General features: G+C 42.6%; 1 long non-coding RNA gene across 1 annotated transcript; it reads left to right on the plus strand.

Moving 5' to 3' along the window:
* The first annotated feature begins 731 nt into the window (after positions 1–731).
* On the plus strand, positions 732–17,556 carry LOC133767049 (uncharacterized). The gene is made up of 3 exons (XR_009866798.1): positions 732–844; positions 14,141–14,257; positions 17,338–17,556. It is a non-coding gene; the product is annotated as an uncharacterized LOC133767049 (long non-coding RNA).
* Positions 17,557–20,822: the final 3,266 nt, after the last annotated feature.

A 20,822-nucleotide genomic window follows, 5' to 3' on the forward strand; every position in this document is an offset into this window, starting at 1 on the left:
ATTAATATGCAAGGGACTCTAACAAATAAAGTAGACAGCATGAAAACAGATGGGCAATGTAAGTGGAGAGATGGAAATTCTGAGAAGGAATAAAAAATAAATGTGGGAGATAAAAACACCGTAACAGAAATGAAGAATACCTTAGAAGGGCTAATTTGTAGATTGAACACACTGCTGAGGAAGGAATCTCCGAGTATGAGAATATCTCAATAGAAATCTACAAAATTGAAAAGCAAAGAGGAAAAAAGACCAGAGCCAGTGCAGGTGGGGGTGGTGGAAAAGGACAGAACAACCAGGAAGTGTGGGACATGGACACGAGGTAAAAATATGTGCAATGGTAATACAACAAGGAGAAGAAAGAAGAAGGCACAGGCAGAGTAAATGAAACAATGACTGGAAATTTCCCCAACTATTATCCAACACCAAATCACATTCCAGAAAACTCACAGAAGACAAAGTAGGATAAATGCCAGAAAAAGCTACACCCGAAAACAGCACATTCAAGCTACAGAAAATGAAAGAGAAAGACAGACTCTGAAAGAAGTTAGAGGAATAAACAACTTTATATAGAGGATCATAGATAACACAAATCCAAATTCTCAGTATCCATGCAAACAAGAGGAGAATGTGTTAAGAGAAAAATCCTCTAACCTAGAAAGATACCCAGGAAAATAATCCTTCAAAAAGTGAAGGAAAGACATGAACTTTCTCAGGCAAACATAAAGAGAATGTGTTGTCAGAAGACCTGCCTTTCAATAAACATTTAGAGGCAAGGAAAATGATATAGATCTGAAACTTGAATATATGTACAGAGTGGAAAAGTATTGAAGCAGGAACAGTGAAGGTAAGACAAAAGCTTTTATTTTTATTACTCTTTATCTAACAGCTATTTCTTCAAAATTATAATACCAAGAAGATATTTGATTATTCATGCTTTCTACATATCAGCTTATATATGTGTGTATATATAGGAAATGAATAAAGGCATTGGCACAAGGGATAGGAAGGAGGAATTAGAATTATTTTGTTATTGTAAGATATCCACATGGAAGTGGACCTGAATTAGTTGTAAATGTACATTGCAAGCTTTAGGGAAGTCACACACACACACACACAAGCTAACTGATACACTAACAAAGCAAAGAAAATAGACTCATGTCAAATGGTCAATTGAAACTCTGGATCAGTTGGGGTCAAATCATGAGCCAGAAACCATATAATAATTTAAAGAGGGAAAGCTTAACATAAAGAATTATTAGTATCAAAGAATGGAGGACTGAGGGAGTAAATTCTGAAGCACAGAGGAATGGGAGAGGTAAGGAGCAGCTATGACCTCTGGGTCTCACAGGAAGTTCAGTTAAGGAAGGATAAAATCTAGAGTGGCCCTTCCTCCACCCAAGGTTGAGAGCCAGATCTCAGGGAAGTTGCATTTGTGGCTATTGGATAGTGAAGGAGTTCACTGAGGTCGTATGGACTGCGAGGGGAGGGCAGAGTGGTGATGTTGGCAGCTTCCCGTGGAAGACATGTGCTGGGCACCTGTGCGAGTTACTGGACCATTGGGCACGTGAGTTACCAGCTGTACTGGTGTCCACAAGTTGTACCATTTTTCACTATAGGAACAAGCGGAGAATACAGCAGAGCCAGAAAAGTCACGTTTCCACCAAGTCCCTCTGGTGCCCTCTACTGACCAAGTTTAACGTCTTCCCAGTTGGCAAAAAAAATCTGGTCATAGGGTCCAGCTCCGGTATCACACATTGGAGGAAAGAAATGTGGATTGTTTGGGGGCTGGGGTATAATACATTGATAACTGGTCCCCATACTGAAGTATTTTAAGATGAAATAATAGGATGTCCGTGATTTGCTTCAAGATAATTTTGTTGGGGGTAGAAGAAGCAAGATGTTTTTAAGATGATAATTGTTGAAGATGAAAGATTGAAATAAAAGAGTCCATTATACTCTGTTTATTCATTTTCATAATTTGAAAAGTTAAAAATATGAATGGACACATTATTATCCCCAAGTAAGCCAAAGCTTTTCCCTAATCATCTAGGTCTGCTCAGAATCAGGCGGGGCTAAGAACATACCTCATGCCCCCTGAATACACCTGACTGGGAATATGGGACTATAACTCTGGCTGGGGATGGGAAAGGAAGGGATTTTCCTTGCATGGAGACATTTGGGATTGGGACTAGGAAGCCATCCAGGTAGACATGTGCTCTTAACATTGAATAGGGCTGGCAAAATAATTGCCTTATATAAGTTTAAGTGTGCCAAGCACTGGCAACAGTGGCTAAGCTATCCTAAGCATTATGAACATGCTTGTTGTTTCTGTTTTGTGTTAATGATCTCTGCATCACCAAGCCTGGAGCAGGCACAACTGTAACTCAGCCTTTGCCTCCTGAAGGAGAAAGCTGACCAGGACCTCACTGTGTCCTCCATTTCCCCTGTTCCTGGTGTTTTTAGGAAAGGAAGACAACAGTGGCACCGGCTTCCTCAGCAAAGACTGATGATAGAGGTGCTGCCAGCAGTCTTGGAGTTAGAAAGGTGATGATTGCAATAATACTGGCCAAGGGAGGGCAGTGGAGTGCCCTGCAGGACCCTGAGGAGCCCTGAGTGTTGGGTCTTAGTCCACCCGTACAAGGATGGACTGGGTCCGAGGAAAGGTAAGTGTGCCGCTCGCCCGTTCCCCAGCCTCCTGGTCCCTCCTGGTCCAGGAGACAATCAGACGCAGCGGGGAGCCAAGTCTAGCAAGGACTCAGTCACCTTTTGTATAATAATACCTTTTATAACACAAAACTGCAGAGTCATTGGGGCAGGGCTAAGGACCAACCAATCACTTAAAAAATCACCTTATGGGGGGATTTCTATAGGACTAGCCCTATGTCTATACACTTGTTACTAGTTTTGTTACCTCCCTTGTTGTTGCGCAGCCAATTAGCTTTAGTGGTAAACAACTTTGGATTCCGCCCATCTTACTTCCTCTGGGCGCCATCTTACTTGGCTCCGCGTGGCTTCGTTCCGCGCAGCTCGGGCGGGGGCACCCTGGAGCAGCTGCGCATGCGGAGCCCCCGGGCCGGGCCTGGCCTGGCCTGGCCGCGCTCATGCCCCACACTGAGGAGTTCAGCAGCAACTGGGCACTGGGTCCTGAGTAGGCACCCACAGGTGTGGCAGGGAGTAGGAGCCATCTTGGCTATGGTCCAGGATGAGGTGGCGGTCACGCCAAGGAGTTTGCTAACTAGTGGAAGGAAGTTGATTGAACCTCGCATGGAGGTTTTTGGAGGACAGGATTTCATTTCCTACCCCCGAGATGGTGGTAGTATCTGCGCAGGTAGCAAGTGTGTGTGCCACGAGCAGGCAGACATGCATGTGTGAGTGTGGACATTGAGCTGTGTGGCATCAGGGGCAATGGGAGGATACAATCTCTGGCAAAGGGAGGGAGACTTCACAGTTAGGTTAAATACGTGAGTAAGTGAACATCAGTAGCTAATCAGCTCCATAGATGTTTCCCCTCTACAGTGAAGCTGGGTTTCATACATGTTTCATGTATGGTGAGTCACCCAAAGTGCTTGACTTAGCAAACAAGCTAGCTCAAAAACTAATGAAACAATATAGGAGAGAGAAGGGACAAAAGTACTCATTGAAATTTTAAAAATTATTTATTTTGAGAAGCAGAAAGAGAGAGACAGAGAGCCCACAACTGCTTGTTTACTCTGCCAGTGCCTGCAACAAAGAGACTGTAGCTCAAGCCAGATCTTCTGCTTGGGAGCGGGAGCCCAATCACTTGAGCTCTGCTTCCCAGGGTCTGCATTAGCAGCAATCTGGAGTCAGGTATTGACCCCAAGAATACTATTGTTGTTGCTTAAAGATTTGTTTATTTGAAAGGCAGAACAACAGAGAGAAAGAGTCAGAGACACAGAAAGAGATGGATAAAGAGTCAGAGAGACAGAGAGAGAGAAAGAGAGAGAGAGAGAGAAATCCATCTACTGATGCCCTTCCTAAATGCCCAAATATCTACAACAACTTAAGTCTGGGTTAAACCAAAGCCAAGAGCCAAGAACTCCACCTGGCTCTCCATGTGGGTGGGCAGGGACCAAAGTTCTTGGGACATCCTTCTTACTGCCTTCCTAAGAACCTTACTTAGCAGGAATCTGGATCAGAAGTGGAGTATCCTGGACTCAAACCAGCACTCCAAATAGGATGCCGGCACTGCAAGTAATAGCCTAACCTGCTGCACCACAATGCTGGCCTTAACCACAGGGTATTCTATGATGGAATGTGGGCATCCTAACTGTTGTCTTAACCCTTATGCTAAACACCCACCAGCAATACTCATTTTAATAGTGTATCTACTCTGACACCAAATGGGGCTCCCTTGGGTCATATGGGTCCTCACATGGTTCTCCCAGTGCAACACCTTGCTGCTCTGTGCAATGCTAGCCATTAAAGACCTGGTTTTGGTTTTAATAACGCAAAGCAACCAGCTTATCTAGAACACAGTGAAGAATATAAATTTTTCTCTTTTCATAGGAAAATAAAATTTCAGAATTTTATTTTATGTCTCATATTAAGTGGAATCCTATATAAGTAATGGATTGTATAGGTAGAACTATGAATTCCATTTTAGTGTAAGGGAAGCTTTGATAATCTAGGTGATAAAAGATTTTATTTCATATGGTGACTTTAGACCCTATCCTTGCACAACGTGTCTCTTCTGTATGATTCGTTTTTATAAATAGGAAATCAAACACGTGCTTCCTTTGAGCGTGGTGGATGAGTGTTGCATTTACTATTTTGTTTCATACAAAGCTAAAGTAACTCCCTAAGGAGCAGGATAGGACAGGAAGAACACTGAAAAGTGAAAATGAAGCTTAAATGTAGCATCTGGGGGAAGAAAGGGTCAAGGGTTTGGAAAACATCCCTTGTCAATATCTCAAAGGGAATAAACAGTAATGGGTATGGGTAGCAACGAAAAAGACCTGCCACAAGGAAGTGAGCTTGGCTATGAGTACTGAGAAGCCTAAGTCTGACCTTACTGCCATACGTGACTACAAGCAGTTTATCATTTGAGCCATCTGTGCACACCCCGACCCCTCCCTACATTTTAGCCCTCTATGAAAAGGCATACAACACCCATTAATGCAAAGCAATCCTGAGCCTACTGCTTAGGAGGCGTGAATGTGCTTTTGACTCTGCCTGTGGCCTTTACCCTGCTTTTTCTGGAGCCCTCTTTGGAATTATCAACACCTCTGGGGCTTCAAGCTTGTCTGTGTTTTTTGTTAACTGAAGACAGAAGAGCCCCCGGGTAGAGAAGTCCAACTGGGCTCTTGGCTGGGGTTCACAAGCATGTGGCCCAATTCAAATGATTTGAGGGCAAGAGGAAAGCGATGGGAAAGGGTGAGAATCGTACGGACAGGAATGGAACTGGAACCTGACCCAGAACAAAGCTTTCATGATCAGGGCAAGAACGGTTGAGTACCAGGCAGCAACAGTTCTCTCCTTAGCCTCTCTGCCGACTGGATCCTGCGGAAGGACAGCACTGTGGAGGTAGGGAAAGTGCTGACGCACCGCGCTGTGGAACACGAGAGCGTGCGGCCTTGCTCTATGATTCTTGTAGCACAGGGTCAAACACTGCTTTGGCCGAAGGAGAGGAGACCGTCCACCCATCTGCACGCCAGACCCACCTGGGGATCCAGGCGGTTGCTAACTGGGGAGTGTCCACTCCTGGTCCTGTGGAAGTGGCAGGGCTGCCGCTGAGCTCAAGGGTCACAGGAGGCAGAGGTGCCCAAGCACAGGAGAAGCTGCGACCCTCGGATTGTGAGGGGCTCCTGCCTTTCCTGAGTTGGGAAAACAATTTACAGGCAGTTGGAATGCTCTCCAGTGTAGGTTAAAGTGAACACTTTTTTTTTTTAACTTTTATTTAATGAATATAAATTTCCAGTGTAGAGCTTATGGATTACAATGGCTTCCCCCTCCCATAACTTCCCTCCCACCCGCAACCCTCCCCTCTCCCACTCCCTCTCCCCTTCCATTTACATCAAGATTCATTTTCTATTCTCTTTATATACAGAAGATCAATTTAGTATAAAGATTTCAACTGTTTGCACCCACATAGAAACACAAAGTGAAACATACTGTTTGAGTACTAGTTATAGCATTAAATCACAATGTACAGCACATTAAGGACAGAGATCCCACATGAGGAGCAAGTGCACAGTGGCTCCTGTTGTTGACCCAACAAATTGACACTCTAGTTTATGGCGCCAGTAACCACCCTAGGCTGTCGTCATGAGTTGCCAAGGCTATGGAAGCCTTCCAAGTTTGCCGACTCTGATCATATTTAGACAAGGTCATAAAAGACAGAGTGAGGATAGTAACCGATGATCCTAAGAGTGGCATTTACCAGGTTTGAACAATTATACAGCATTAAGTGGGGAAGAGGACCATCAGTACACACAGGTTGGGAGTAGAGCCATTGGTGGTAGAGTAGAGGTTATGATTACAAAGGAATGAGGCCCAAGTGCACTAGACAGGGCCTAGAACAAAGGACAGAGTCATTATTAGAGGAGCTAAGAAAGGTGCTGTCTAAGCTACAATTAAGTTTTCTGATTGAGAGGCAAATAGAATCTGACAGAAGGGGCTTGATAATAATCTGGTGGACTTTAGGCCTTGTAAATTCAGAGGCCCAGACCTATCTATCTCTTCACATGGGGTATATCCTAAGGGAGGTGTGAACCTCCTAGGGGAAGGCACTCTGTTGACTTTCATTACTTGGCTGGCCTGGGAGGAGAGCTGGCCAGGTAAAGGCAGGGGGCATCTCTAACAAGAAATTGACAGTTCTGCCTGCAATGTTGCTGACCCTACTTGACCATCCCCTCAGCTGCAGTGGTCACTTTGGAAGTTGGGCTGAGTGAAGGGCTTTTCAGCTTAGAGCCAATAAGATCTGTGGCTCTGACCTGGGCATCCTTCGACTCCAGGGCAGGTCCATTTCCAGTGATCCAACTCTTGGCAGAGCTGCCAGGGCTCTTCACAAGCTGACTTCTGCTGAAGCCCAGGCTTACCTCATGGAAAGCCACTGCAGTGGACTGGCCTGTTGGGTCTCCTTGAGGGCAGATCACTGTACAGATCAGCCATTAATAGGCCTGCCACCCATTGCTTCTGATGCCTAGCTTTCTTTTCCTCCTGGTTTGTGTTAAAGCAGACCAGAGGATGCAAGTCAAGGGAGTGCCCGTGTCCCATCTCTAATCTTCGGTGGCCTGAACTACAAGTCTATAGTCACAGGCATGTTCTGTAGTAGTTTTTCTAAGGTAGACAATGCCCATGAGGAAAATTATATTCTCACTTTAAAACTTTCTTTCCCTTTGGTCTGAAAGGGAGGTTTTTTCTACTTACTGTATACTTCGCTGATGGCGAAGTGAATCTAGCTATGAGATTATTATTTGAGTTCTTATTTTGGCTATGCTATTGCAGAAAAATGTTAGCCATCTCTTTTATAAGGTCTAAAGATTAAATTGTGCATCCTACAGATTCCTTCATAATAGAATTAGTTTCCTACCTTGAAGAGAATAGAGAAATGAAAGAACAAGTTGGGCTTAGAATAGAGAAATGAGGGAGCAAGTCCTAGATCGCTTGCTGACAATAGCAATATCACATGAATACTTAGCAAACCGTTTCAACCATTAGATAACAACTTAAGAAAACATTTACCAGAAGGTCCAATGCCTTCTATAAATTTTAAGAATCATGTATTTGAAAACACCTCTTAAATATCTAACATGGTGTAGTTTGTTTAGCCAGTAAACTTAAGCACAACCATCTAAAATGTTTTTAGTTTCTTTCTACCAACAAGTCTAAAACATATGATACACAGATTCAGGTCCCACAAATTAAAATGTATCTTTGATTGATTTTAGCAGCTTAAATTTATGGACAATCTTATCTATAAGCCATTTAAAATAAAACTCTTAATAAAATTTCCCCATGTGGACATACAATATGTACACACATATAATATAGCATGATAGACCAATATAGCAATTTTAATAATAGCTTTTAAAATCTTTAACTCTTTTTGTAGATTGCCAATTGATTTGAATTGCTTTTTCTTTTTAGTAACCTCAGTTAACCATACTTTCTCTCAGTTGGTACTGTTAATACATTATTGGCTTCATCTGTTTACAGAGCCATCCCAAAGTACTGAATACAATAGAAGTGGCTGGAAAAAGTCCATAGGAACCTATAGGAGGACAGCTAAACACAGAACCAACAACGCTTTAGTTTTATGAGCAGCACATCATATATAACTGTGGATGACAAAAGACTTTAAGTCGCCATGTTTAAAATTATAAACTCATCAACCAACAAGAGGCACTTGCTTACTTCACAGTATTTTTGAAAGCACCTGTAGGATTTTACAAGTATTTAACCCTTTAAGCCTCTGGGGCTTTCTCATTAAGATAACTATCATGTCTAGTAACACAAGATCATTAGACTTTTTAATTCTCAAACATTTGTATTAATAGCATTTTCCATTATAGAAACTTAAAGTCTGGTACCACATCACATCTTGACAGTCCTTCTAATATACTCCAAGTAGACTGATTAGTTGGTGTCTCTATAAGATGAGAGACATAGGTCCTTCGATTTTTTCAGTTGGGCCCAAACTGGAAAAACCAAAGTCCAGGATTTACTGGAAATTTTAGAGGCCAGATTGTTTGAAACTTTGATTTTTTGAATGCCTGTCAAGAATGCCAAGAAGGCTCAAAATCCAAAATATCTGGTTGAAATAAGATTTCTTAAAATCATGACATAACATAAACCAAATTTGATCATTGTTATAAGGTGATTATTCAAATTTTTGAAAAAAGCACATATTTAAATAACCCATAGCTCTTAATAAAAATTCAGCTGTTTTTGAACAATTAGAATTTAACAGACATCAAGAGAACATAATAGATTACTTTAACACATTGCTTTAACAGAGCATCAGAGTTTAATTCTATGTCAAAGAGAAATTGAGCTTCCTGTGATCTTTTGCTGTGAGGTTTCCTTCCTTTACCTTCTTTCATATTGGTGACCATGTTTCTGTGTTTCTGTGTGTAACACATCTTTAAGCATCTTTTGCAGGGCAGGATGAGTGGCAACAAATTCTTTCAGTTTCTGTTTGCTATGAAAAGTCTTAATTTCACCTTCATTCACAAATGAGAGCTTTGCAGGATATAGTATTCTGGGCTGGCAGTTTTTCTCTCTTAGTACCTGGGCTATGTCTCGCCATTCCCTTCTAGCTTGTAGGGTTTCTGATGAGAAGTCTGCTGTGAGTCTAATTGGAGATCCTCTAAGAGTGATCTGACGTTTCTCTCTTGCACATTTTAGGATCTTTTCTTTATGTTTCACTGTGGTGAGTTTGATTACAACATGTCGTGGTGAGGATCTCTTTTGGTCATGTTTATTAGGGGTTCTATAAGCTTCCTGTACTAAGATGCCTCTGTCCTTCACCAAACCTGGGAAATTTTCTGCTAGTATCTCACTGAAAATGCCTTCTAATCCTTTCTCCCTCTCCATGCCTTCAGGAACTCCTAGAACCCGAATGTTGGGTTTTTTAATAGTATCCTGTAGATTCCCGACAATATTTTTTAGATTTCTAATTTCTTCTTCTTTTCTTTGGTTTGCCTGTTTCCTTTCCTGTTCTCTGTCTTCTAAGTCTGATATTCTCTCTTCTGCTTCGCCCATTCTGTTTTTAAGGCTCTCTAATGTGTTTGTCATTTGATCTATTGAACTCTTCATTTCATTATGATTTCTAGTCACTATCAGAGTTTCTTGTTCCACTAGTTGTTTCATTTCATTTTGATTCTTCCTTAATATTTCACTTTCACGAGAGAGATTTTCTATCTTGTCCATGAAGGATTTCTGTAGTTCAAGAATTTGTTTTTGAGAACTTCTTAATGTTCTTATCAATTTTTTGAGATCCGCTTCTTGCATTTCTTCGATCTCATCATCTTCATAATCTTGAATTGGGGTGTCTTTTTCATTTGGGGGCGTCATAGTTTCTTCCTTGTTCTTGTTAGCTTGGTTTTTGCATTTGTTGTTTGGCATGTTGGAGATATTTGGTTTCTTCACTGTGGTGTTTTTTCTTGTTACACTATGGCTCTATATTAAGTGGACTGTCTTCTTTCAGTGGAGCCTTAGAGGCTTGAGATGAGTGTGGACTGAGAGCTGTGTTTGGTTCCTCAGGGTTGAGGGTGTGTCAAAGATGACACTCCCAGGTTAGGTGTGGTAAATCTCTCTTTCTTTTTTTTGATTTAAAAGGGAAGTAATTCTGCACAGCTGAACGTAATTGGAGGTAGTTAGCAGGCAAATGATATACCCACAGGAGCCAGAGATCGGAAGCTCTTTCCCAAGGACCACACAGGGAATCTCTGCTGCCCTCGGTGTGGGTTCCAATTCTCCTGCAGTCTCCCACTGGGTTGCCAAGTTAGATGCTAATCTCCTGTTATTTCACCCCTCCCCCCAGAGTCAGGTTTTTCTGCTAGGCTCAGGGCTGGTGCAGACCTGAGGTTGCCCTGCTTATGACGTATGTCCAAAATGGCGCCTGCTCTGTCTTGCTCGCCTTTGAGAGGTGAGCGGAGAGAGAGAAACTTGTGTCCTTATTAGTCACTTTTTTTATTTTTTTTCTCTCTCTTCTAGTTAGCCTGGTGAACTTTTCCCCACGGAGTTTCAAGCCTCGTTCCCTCTAGCCTCCTCTTTCCGCTTGCTCGCTGGTATCTCGGGCTATGGAGGTTCGGCTCACCTTGCATTCCAGCGCTGGTGCGTTGAGTCTGCCGCTGGTGTCCCGAACTTGGGCTCCCACGCTCTCCACGCAGGTCCACTGTGAATCACTAGTTCCGGAAGAGTTTCCTCTGCTGTTTCATCCCCTACTCTTCCTTGACCCTGCAGTATCTCCACTTATATTAAACTTTCTCTCCCCCCGGACTAAGTGTGCTCCCTGCCTATTCCGCCATTTGCCGCTCCTTCACTTTTTTGGTTTTAAGTTTTTCTGGGCTTCAAATGATTTCCTTACACACAGCCTGGAATTATGTGACTTTATGAAAAGTAGTTTCAGGTGCATTATTGTAAAATAAATTTATTATTCCCTAACATTCCAATTTGTTTTACCTGTCAGTGATTTAAGCCTCTTGTTGTGTGACAGAAGCTTGTGGGTCTCTTGACTTTCCCATAGCGTTTTCTTTAGACTTTAGAATGTTTCTGATACAACCTATGCTTCAAAATAAGAAAATACATTGGGCTATTCCCTGATACTTTTCAAGAGCAGCTTAGGGAGAGAATCAGTTTTCCAAGTTTGTTGTATGTAATTTCCACACAAACCTCCTAAAGCAAAATCAATATGCAATAAAATCCTGGGCGCTGGAACGATTGCTGACAGTTTCTCACTGAGAAGTGTATTAGATCCAATTCCCCCTTCGACTTGTGCACATTTTGTGTCCAGATACCCTTTTTGAAAACCCAGAATGAAAATGTGTTGCTGCCTGATACTTTCTGCACAACTTATTTCCTGTACTTTCTTTTTCTGCTTCCAGTAGAAGATTTGCAAAGTAGTATAATACATTTTTAAAAAAAGTATTCAAGAAAGAAGGAGAGTGAGTCAATTTACAAGAATAATTGACTGCTTTTCCTGATTATGGAAGGAGGAAAATACAAAAAGAAGTCAGCAGGCAGGGCCCTGTTTTGTGCTACTGACTTCTTATCGCCATCCTAACCTCTGGCAGGTTGGGTCAGGATGGAGTTCCTCCAGTTCTGCAGCAGGCCGACCTGACCATTGGCTGGGCTGCCTAAAGGCCTGGTGCTTCCTCACGCCCAGGGAGCCTGGATGCAGTTTTGAAACTTGCCATGCTGGTTAATCGCGGGCGGGTCATGTCTCCTGACTTCCTGTTTACTTTCCTCCACCATCACACTCTGAGCCTTGCTTGGAGCTTCCAGGAATTAATAAAGGAAAAGACAAACAGACCACTGAGATTCTAATTAACTTTGATATGGATTTATGTGTAAAGTTGGGCGAGTCACTGATTTTTAATAAATGGGAGAGAAAATCTTAGATTAATGTAATAGCTGAGAACACAGGAACCAGAACTTTGATGCTTGCTTAATTCTTTCTCCCAACCCATGTCATTTGGAGGAAAAAAAAAAAATCAAAGACCATTATGAAGGGGGAAAGGAAGAGGGATTATGCAAATTAAAAGTGCATAGGACTAAATCATTAGTCTTGTGCAAATGAGCTGCTCCTTCATGTACTTTTCAGGAGTGTTTTGGGGCTATATTTGCAGAGGATTCATTCCTGAAAATAATGAGAAATGGAGGCATGATGAAAAAGAACATGACTATAAATGAGCTGATCTTTCTATGTATTACAAGCAGTTAAAAAAAAAAAAAGAACGAAATAACAGCACTTGGGGTCCAGTAAGAACTTGGCCTTTTTTATTTTAATATCCATCTTTTAAATGAAGCAACAGCAATGAACTAGTGACATGCACATGTTGAGTTCCCCCTCTTCTACCTCTTCCAGGCATTATGGCAGGAGTCTGGGCCATTATGTCTGCTTTCCCAGCTGTTCTCACTAGTGGTCTGTTCCCTCTTTCGCCCTGGATTGGAGACTGAGCAGAGTGCAGGTTTCTGACTGCTAACAGGAGCATCTCAGTATTAGGGGGTGGCCCTCTGGGCTCTCCAGCCTCTCATTTCCCCATCTGATGGAATGTTCCAGTGTTGAATAGCATCAAGGTTAAATAATTTAGCCTACATCTCCCTTTTGCCTGTTTGCAGACAGCTAATATAGATAGATTTATTTTGAGTGGTTGTACAGATTAAGTATTCAATTTTTTTTCCTAAATGATAAACTGACATCCTGATAGATTTGAAGCAATGCACAAGGCCCTATTTGTTTGATTAACCTTGACTGTGGATGCTTTTGTAGCTTATGCAGCTGGTTTGAACAAACTTGTAATTTCACAGCCTTACAAAAAAGTCATTAATCTTTTATTGTTTTATAAAGTAGGAACTTAGTGTGTACTTACTGATAATGAGGGGATATGTGTAGGTTGACATAATTTATTGATACTTTATTTCACACTTGAGTTCTTATGGACAAATACTTATAAATAACATCCTGGGTTGTACATGTTTTCTCACCTGTAATTTTCTTTCTTTCTTTTTCTTTTTTTATTATTATTATTTTTTATTTTTTGACAGGCAGAGTGAACAGTGAGAGAGAGAGACAGAGAGAAAGGTCTTCCTTTGCCGTTGGTTCACTCTCCAATGGCCGCCGTGGTAGGCGCGCTGTGGCCGGCGCACCGCGCTGATCCGATGGCAGGAGCCAGGTGCTTCTCCTGGTCTCCCATGGGGTGCAGGGCCCAAGGAATTGGGCCATCCTCCACTGCACTCCCTGGCCCAGCAGGGAGTGGTTCAGAGTTTGGAGCTGATTTCTGGTTTTGCCTATTATTTGTGTGCAACTTTGTGTTAAGTCATGTAACCTCTCTAAACTCAATTTCTTAAGCTCAAAGATGGAAATATCATTTGTATCCCAAAGTTGTTCTGTCTGAAATGAAGTAATATGTTGGAATTGTTTAGGCCAGTATTTACTACATAGTAAAGTACTTAATAGCATAGCTGTTATTATTATTCCTAGAACTTCCTGGGTTAAGTGTACATATATTAAAATATTGATGCATATTGTCAAAGTTCATCTTGAATTTGGAATATAAAGTTGTGGGATTCACTCATGAATGTGCTATAGTTAAAGGTGATACGGATGTGCACACATGTAAAAGTTGACCCTAGCATCGACCTGTCTTGCATACATTCTCCCACTGTCTGCTTTTTTCCTTTGGAGAACCTCTTTTCCCTCATTCCCAGTCTGTGTAGTTCAGTGGGATTGTCTGTATCCTCTGACCTCAGAAGGAAGCAGGAGTACAGAGCAAGTGTAGGAAATCAAAAGATCATAGCCCTCACTTCCCCTGCACAGCGACTGGGTCGGTAAAGGCAGTGTGATGATCTGGGTCACTGAGAACCCACCCTCGGATGTTATTGACTGATTGGGAAAGTGACCTTTGGCTGGTGTTGCTAAGCTCAGAGCTGCTCTTGACCATCTTTGTTCCAGAATAGAAAGAATCTACTAGACAACGAAGTATGGAGAAAGCCAGTGCTAAAATACAGAGAACTTCCCGGTGACCATGTATGAACACTTGGAAGTAACTTGTCTGGACATTTGAATTGGGTGAGTCAATATATTTTATTACACAAATTACTTTGTATCAGGTCTTTATTAAAGGGTGGCCAATTATGTCATGTTCTTCAAGGCCACATCCTGTATGAGGAATAGGCAGGGTCTCTGTCAAGTTAAATATTTATGTCCCAGAATGTTTCTGTACCACCATAGGCCCAAGTCACAATAGTTAAATCAATACCCTGTTTCATGCTGTCATTGAATAAGGGTCTGTACTGGACAGGTTTAGGTTTCCTTCAAAAACATGACTGAAGCCACTATCACCTGTAGGTTACCTGGTAACCAACCATAGTTCTATGAATGTATGTGCTTGTGAAAGTAAAGGGAGGAAATGTATTTATTTATTTTAAAGACAGAGAGAGAGGGAGGGCGCCCATTTGTTGGTTCACTCCTCAAATACCCAGAACACCTAGCACTAGGCCACACTGAAGTCAGGAGCCTGTCACTCAATCTGGGTCTCTCACGTGAGTGGCAGGGACTCAACTAGTTGAGGCGTCATCTGCTGCCTCCTAGGGTGCACATTATCATGAAGCTGGAATCGGAAGTGGAGCCAGGACTCAAACCCAGGCACTTGGATATGGGATGCAAGGATCCCAAGCTGTGTCTTAACCATTGTGCCAAATGCCCACCCTTAAGAAAAAAAAAATTTAAAGCCAAATGAGTTGGGAATGGCGCTGTGGCATAGCAAGTAAAGCTGCCATCTGCAGTGCCGGAATCTCAGATGGGCACCAGTTCGAGTCCCGGCTACTGCACTTTAGATCCAGCTCCCTGCTAATGCACCTGGGGAAGCAGCAGAAGATGGCCTGAGTGCTTGGGCCCCTGCATTGATGTGGGAGGCCTGGAAGATGCTTCTGGCTCCTGGCTTTGGACCAGCCCATTCTGGCCATTTGAGAAGTGAACAGCAGCTGGAAGATCTCTCTCTCTCTCTCTGTCTCTCCCTTCCTCTCTCTCTGTAACTCTGACTTCCAAATAAATGCATAAATCTTTTAAAATAGAAAAGCTGAATGAATTGTGGAAATGGAAGTCTTCATCACTGTCTATATTAATTTCTTCCCTGTATGTTAGCATTGCAAAGCACAAGTATTATTTGCATTTTTTTTTTTTTTCATTTGTGCATAGTGAGCACAGGAAGGCTGAAACAGAGGGCTCATGCCTAGAGGCAACGGAAGGTACTGTCAATACCAGAGAGAAAGCTCTGAGCCGTGGTCTAAGGCATTTGCACTTACTTCTCTGCAATGAAGAGCCCGTGAATGTTTCGAAGGAGGGAGTTTCTAGAAGACTATGAAGGCGGCACTAGGCAGCTGACAGTCAACAGGAAGAGACTAAAGGCAAGGGAATCAGTTACTGGGGAACTGTAGAAATTTAGGTTGAGATGAAGAATTGGGGCAGTGGAAATAGAATGGAAGTAAAAATGGGAGAGACATTGAGAAGGAGGAGTGAATGAGCCTGGGCCTCCCCAACACTTGAGCAGTAACTGAGAGAAGAGCATACAATTCATTCAAAAAACGAAAAACAAACTGCAAGAAAGATGAGTTTGGATTTTACACTGATCTGAATCCTTTTCTAGTTGGCTTTCAGTTCTCTTAGAAGTTGAGTATCATCCGTGGAGAGGGAGGTAACCAGGAGGTGGTCCAGGCACAAAAAACAGCTCTCCCACAGCTGTACTTAGAAAGGAAAGTATGAAAAATAACATTAACAGCAATAACTTTCACCCACGCTTGTGATTGTACTAACATATCCAAAGAAGAAATGGCTTGTTAGAAAGGGGGTTGTCTGGTAAGGAAATCAAGAAAATAGAAAGTCATGGAGGCAAAGTTTGGCAGTTCCCCACAAGTACTGTTTGGAGGGGCATGAGTCTCTGGGGCTGGTGTGATTGGCAGATATGGTCCAGGGTGTTCTGGGTGATGCCCCAGGCTGCTTATGCTACTTCATAGTTTATTCTAACTTTTTGCTCTCTGCATTCAGCCTTCTGATTATAATTTGGATCCCTATTTTAATTTCTATGTAGGAAGAGAAATTCCTTGGGAGTAGCAGGCCCCTTTTCGTTGTCTCACATGACATTGTTCCTTCTGAGCTTCCAAAGGGTTGAGTCATCCTCCTGTGCTGTCCAGCCCTGCGGCACAGGCGAGACAGCTAGCCTGTCTGTGACACTCAGGGCCAGTCTCTGCCTGTTGGTAAGGCCTCATGACAGATAGATGGCTACTACTCACAATGACTTTTCCATAAACTCTTCTCCTTGACCGTGCACGCTCCCTCACTCACTGCATTCCAGGCAACCAAGAATCCAACAACAAGTTTTCCAGTCTGCTAGGGAAGCTGTCTCACACTGCAAGAATCAATAGCTGAAAGGCATCACTCAACTCCTATTTACTTTGTTCAGTTGTGTGTGTGTGTGTGTGTGTGCTCATAAAAGTTACTCTTAATCATTATAGGAAAAAAAAATAATGAGGAAGGAAAAAAAAAGTTAATGCCCATAACCAGAGGCAAGCATAGTTCACATTTTGGCATATTTTCTCTCAGGCAATTTCATTTTTACTTTTAATTTATATGCAGTTTTAAAAGGTTCATTATCTGGTTCCCAATTCCACTGTAGATTAGAACTGGCAATTTAGAGAAAGGGAAGAGAAAGAAAAGTCATAAAAAGTAGAACAATTTGTTAAAATGCATAGTGTTCTGGAGGCATTTATTTAATGGGCCACAACCATGCACAGCTCAGTAACTCCTGGGGTCAGTCACTGTATTATAATTGTTACAGTAATAAGTGTATATCTTGATGACCTCAAATCATCATTAAATGATTAAATTATGTTTGGTATACTGTTGGAAGTTAGAGACAAAGAATATACTTTTGAACTATATCATTGAAGCTGGTTCAAATGCATTTGAAGTAAACTAGCTGTCTGCAATATAGATAAAGTGACTTCAAAAACTTTATGGAAAAATGGAATGAAAAGATAGGTTTATTCTGGTGCAAAAAAAAAAAAAAAAGAAATCCATGCATAGCTTTTTCATAATATGTATTGTCCAGGATCTTTGTGAATACCCTTGACAGACTTCTTCCTCTTCTCTAGGTTCCACATCCATTTTATGCTCTCCCACTATGGAGCAGCCATGCTGTTGATGGTATTGACTACACCTTTTGTTCCAAACAAAGGCTTTCCTTGTCCTAACCTGGCTAATCAAGCTCATCAGTTCTCCATGTGAATTGCCTAAGCAGCTGACTCAAGAATGAGCTTGTGGCCATGCCCTAAAGCAAGAGCTCATAGCATTTCTCTGACTGCAGAGATGACCCGGAGGTAGGTGCTGATTCCAATCAGTCAGAATAAAGCCTGTAAGGACTCTTCCGTGACTGGGGGAGAGAGGCTGTCTTCTTCTGCCATATGTATATGCATTTGAGCCCTGGAACTACTGTAATCATATGTTTCCATGTGTTCTGATTTGAGTATTTGTGTCTCTCCATAGTCCATTTGGAAACTTACTTCTCAATGCAATAGTATTAAGAAGTGGGACTTTGGGTCTGGTGTTGTAGCCTAGTGAGTAAAGCCACCACCTGCAGTGCTGGCCTTTCTTATAGGCTCTGGTTAGACTCCCAGCTGATCCACTTCTGATTCAACTCCCTGCTAATGCACCTGGGGAAGCAGCAGAGCATGGCCCAAGCACTTGGGCCCCTGCACCCACATGGGAGACCGGGAAGAAGCTCCTGGCTCCTGGCTTCGGATCAGCTGAACTCCGATTGTTGCGGCCATTTGGGGGGTGAACCAGCGGATAGAAGTCTCTCTTTCAATCTCTCTCTCTTCCTCTTTTCTCTTTCTCTCTGCCTCTGCTTTCTGTAACTCTGACTTTCCAACAAATAAGTAAGTCCTTAAAAAACAAAGAAGTGGGACTTTCAGAATATCATCAGATCATGAGGGCTCTGTCTTCATTAATGAGAATATTGCCCTTACACACAGACTCCAGTGAACCAGCTTTTCCTTTTTGCTTCTTCCCATATGTGAAAATGCAGCAAGATGCACCATCTTGGAAGCAGAAAGTATTCACCAGAAAATTGAACTTGCAGCATCTCAGTTACGGCCCAGCTTCCAGAACTGTAAGACATAAATTTTTCGTTTATATATTATCTATTCTAAAGTATTTTGTTCAGCAGCATGAACCAACGAAGACAGCACAAAACCCTGCCTAGAGTTTCATGCAACTCCTAGAAGAGAGTGGAGCTGAGGGAGAGAGAAAAAGAAGCCAGAATTCTGAAATTCACTCTATCTCTGGACATGACTCATTAATTTGCATCTATGTTTAGGCTAGTTCAGTTTGTATATCTTGTTCCTTGCAGTAGGAAGTGCAAATGTTTTGCTGCACCTTGTTGGAAGTGATGGTAGGTCACCAATACTTAAATGTTCAGTAGTCCTGCTGTGAACATGGATCTAACATTCAGAACACCAGTCAGGAATATTCACCAGTAAGTGAATATTGGTGGAGTGTGTTTGGAGTAATCAGAATGGGTCAGGACTTGCTGGGAGGAAAGACAGGGACAGATCTGAATACTGAAACTTGAGTTAGCCTTGGGAGGAGGAATTAGAAATAGTGAAGGGTTGGCCGGCGCCGTGGCTCAATAGGCTAATCCTCCGCCTTGCGGCGCCGGCACACCCGGTTCTAGTCCTGGTCGGGGCACCGATCCTGTCCCGGTTGCCCCTCTTCCAGGCCAGCTCTCTGCTGTGGCCAGGGAGTGCAGTGGAGGATGGCCCAAGTTCTTGGGCCCTGCACCCCATGGGAGACCAGGAGAAGCACCTGGCTCCTGCCATTGGATCAGCGTGGTGCGCCGGCCGCAGTGCGCCTACTGCGGCGGCCATTGGAGGGTGAACCAACGGCAAAAGGAAGACCTTTCTCTCAGTCTCTCTCTCTCACTGTCCACTCTGCCTGTCAAAAATTAAAAAAAAAAAAAAAAAGAAAGAAATAGTGAAGGGCTGGAGAGGCAGGGAGCGAGGCAGAATAGTGCCATACCATTGTTCTTGATGAGGAAGAAGTTGCCAGGAAGAGCTGGGAGTCTACAATGTGAAATACTTCATAGGCACAAAGACAACCAATGAGCAAGATGAGCCAGGTAAGTTGGAGGTGACTGATGACTTGGGACACACAGAAACAATTAGTAGGTGACTTTGGATGGCATCATATTTGTGATAAATATGATGTCTCTGGAAAACACTGGCCCCAAATAAAATAGAGTCACAGTGACAGACACAAAGTCGTTTCTTTTTTCTGCTTCTATTTGCTCAGTAGAAAAATCCAGAATTAAAAAAAAAAATTCTCCATACATTTCTGGGAGACTCCAGGGTCTTTCTTGTATTCCTTCAAACCACTGGTTTTCAAGTCGACCATTTTTCTTCTTTGGTGATGCTGGCAAAGGCAGAGGGCAGGGCAGAGAAGACAGTTCTGGAAGATTAGCTAGACAATGCTCCATTTACATAGCTCATGGCATTCACCCTGGGAGTGCCACCACCATCAGAGCAGAGATAGCTCTCAGCACTGCAGATTAGAAATTCAGAAATCCCAGTTACCAGCGTGCGGAGAGAGGGCCATCCCTTTGGGCAGCTTGGCTTTACCGAAACTCCCAGATGCTTGTCTCCTATAGACCAAGGCATCACATTTTAGAGTTAAGCATGCCTGGATTGGCAGAAGTTTGGTGAACAAGGAACCCCAAACTTTAGGAGTAATTTAATTCAAGTAATTGTCTGAGGATACATTGAAATACTCTAGGGATGCTGTTGCCAAGAAACTCAACATGTTAGTGTTGAATCAAAATTTCTTCTCCCCTGGGCAACACTTGCACAGTTATTTGTCAACATTTTCTTCCTCAAGCATTCTGTTTTTTTCTCCTGTTTCTTTGGCTCGTCATCTTCTAGTCATGTGGTTTTTCTCCCAAATGTGAGCCTGATGTACTTGATTAGGATTCTACTTACAGTCAAATGCTGGTTCTGCCTCTTTGAGACTGTTCTCAGTCACCTTGATTTCACAAGTGTTCACAAACATCGCCTTCATACATTTTTAAAGACAGTCTTTGGAGTTGATTCCTACAGTTGAAACAGTACTGTAGATATTTTCTAGTTCATTCATCTAATAAATATTTAATGTATGCCTCCTCTGTGTTTGGTACAGTGCTAGATGCTGGGTTAATAATAATTAGGAAGACAGGCACCATCTGATCCCTCCTAGCTTCTAATGTTGAGTACTGGGTGATAGTTCCCTCTGCCCCCTGGATGTTGTGATGGTTGCTGTTGCCACTGGGGCTCAAAACGGAAATGCGTCTGTGAGTGTCCATGGATGTCTGTCCAGTGATGGTCAGTTTTTCTTTTTGATGGCTTTTGGTAACCAAGTACTTTTCTGCCAGGGAGTCAGAAGGGTCAGCTGGGTCTGAGCCAAGTCCAGGCCAGAGCAGTCAGATGGGCATGGTGGAGGGTGCCATCTTCCAATGCTGCTAAGACTTGTAGCTTCAATGCTAACTGTTCAGACCCACTAACTTCTGAAAATTTCAGCATTTTTTCACTCTTTCATTGCCTACCTTTCA

Source organism: Lepus europaeus, chromosome 1 (assembly GCF_033115175.1).
Source record: "Lepus europaeus isolate LE1 chromosome 1, mLepTim1.pri, whole genome shotgun sequence".
NCBI lineage: Eukaryota > Metazoa > Chordata > Mammalia > Lagomorpha > Leporidae > Lepus > Lepus europaeus.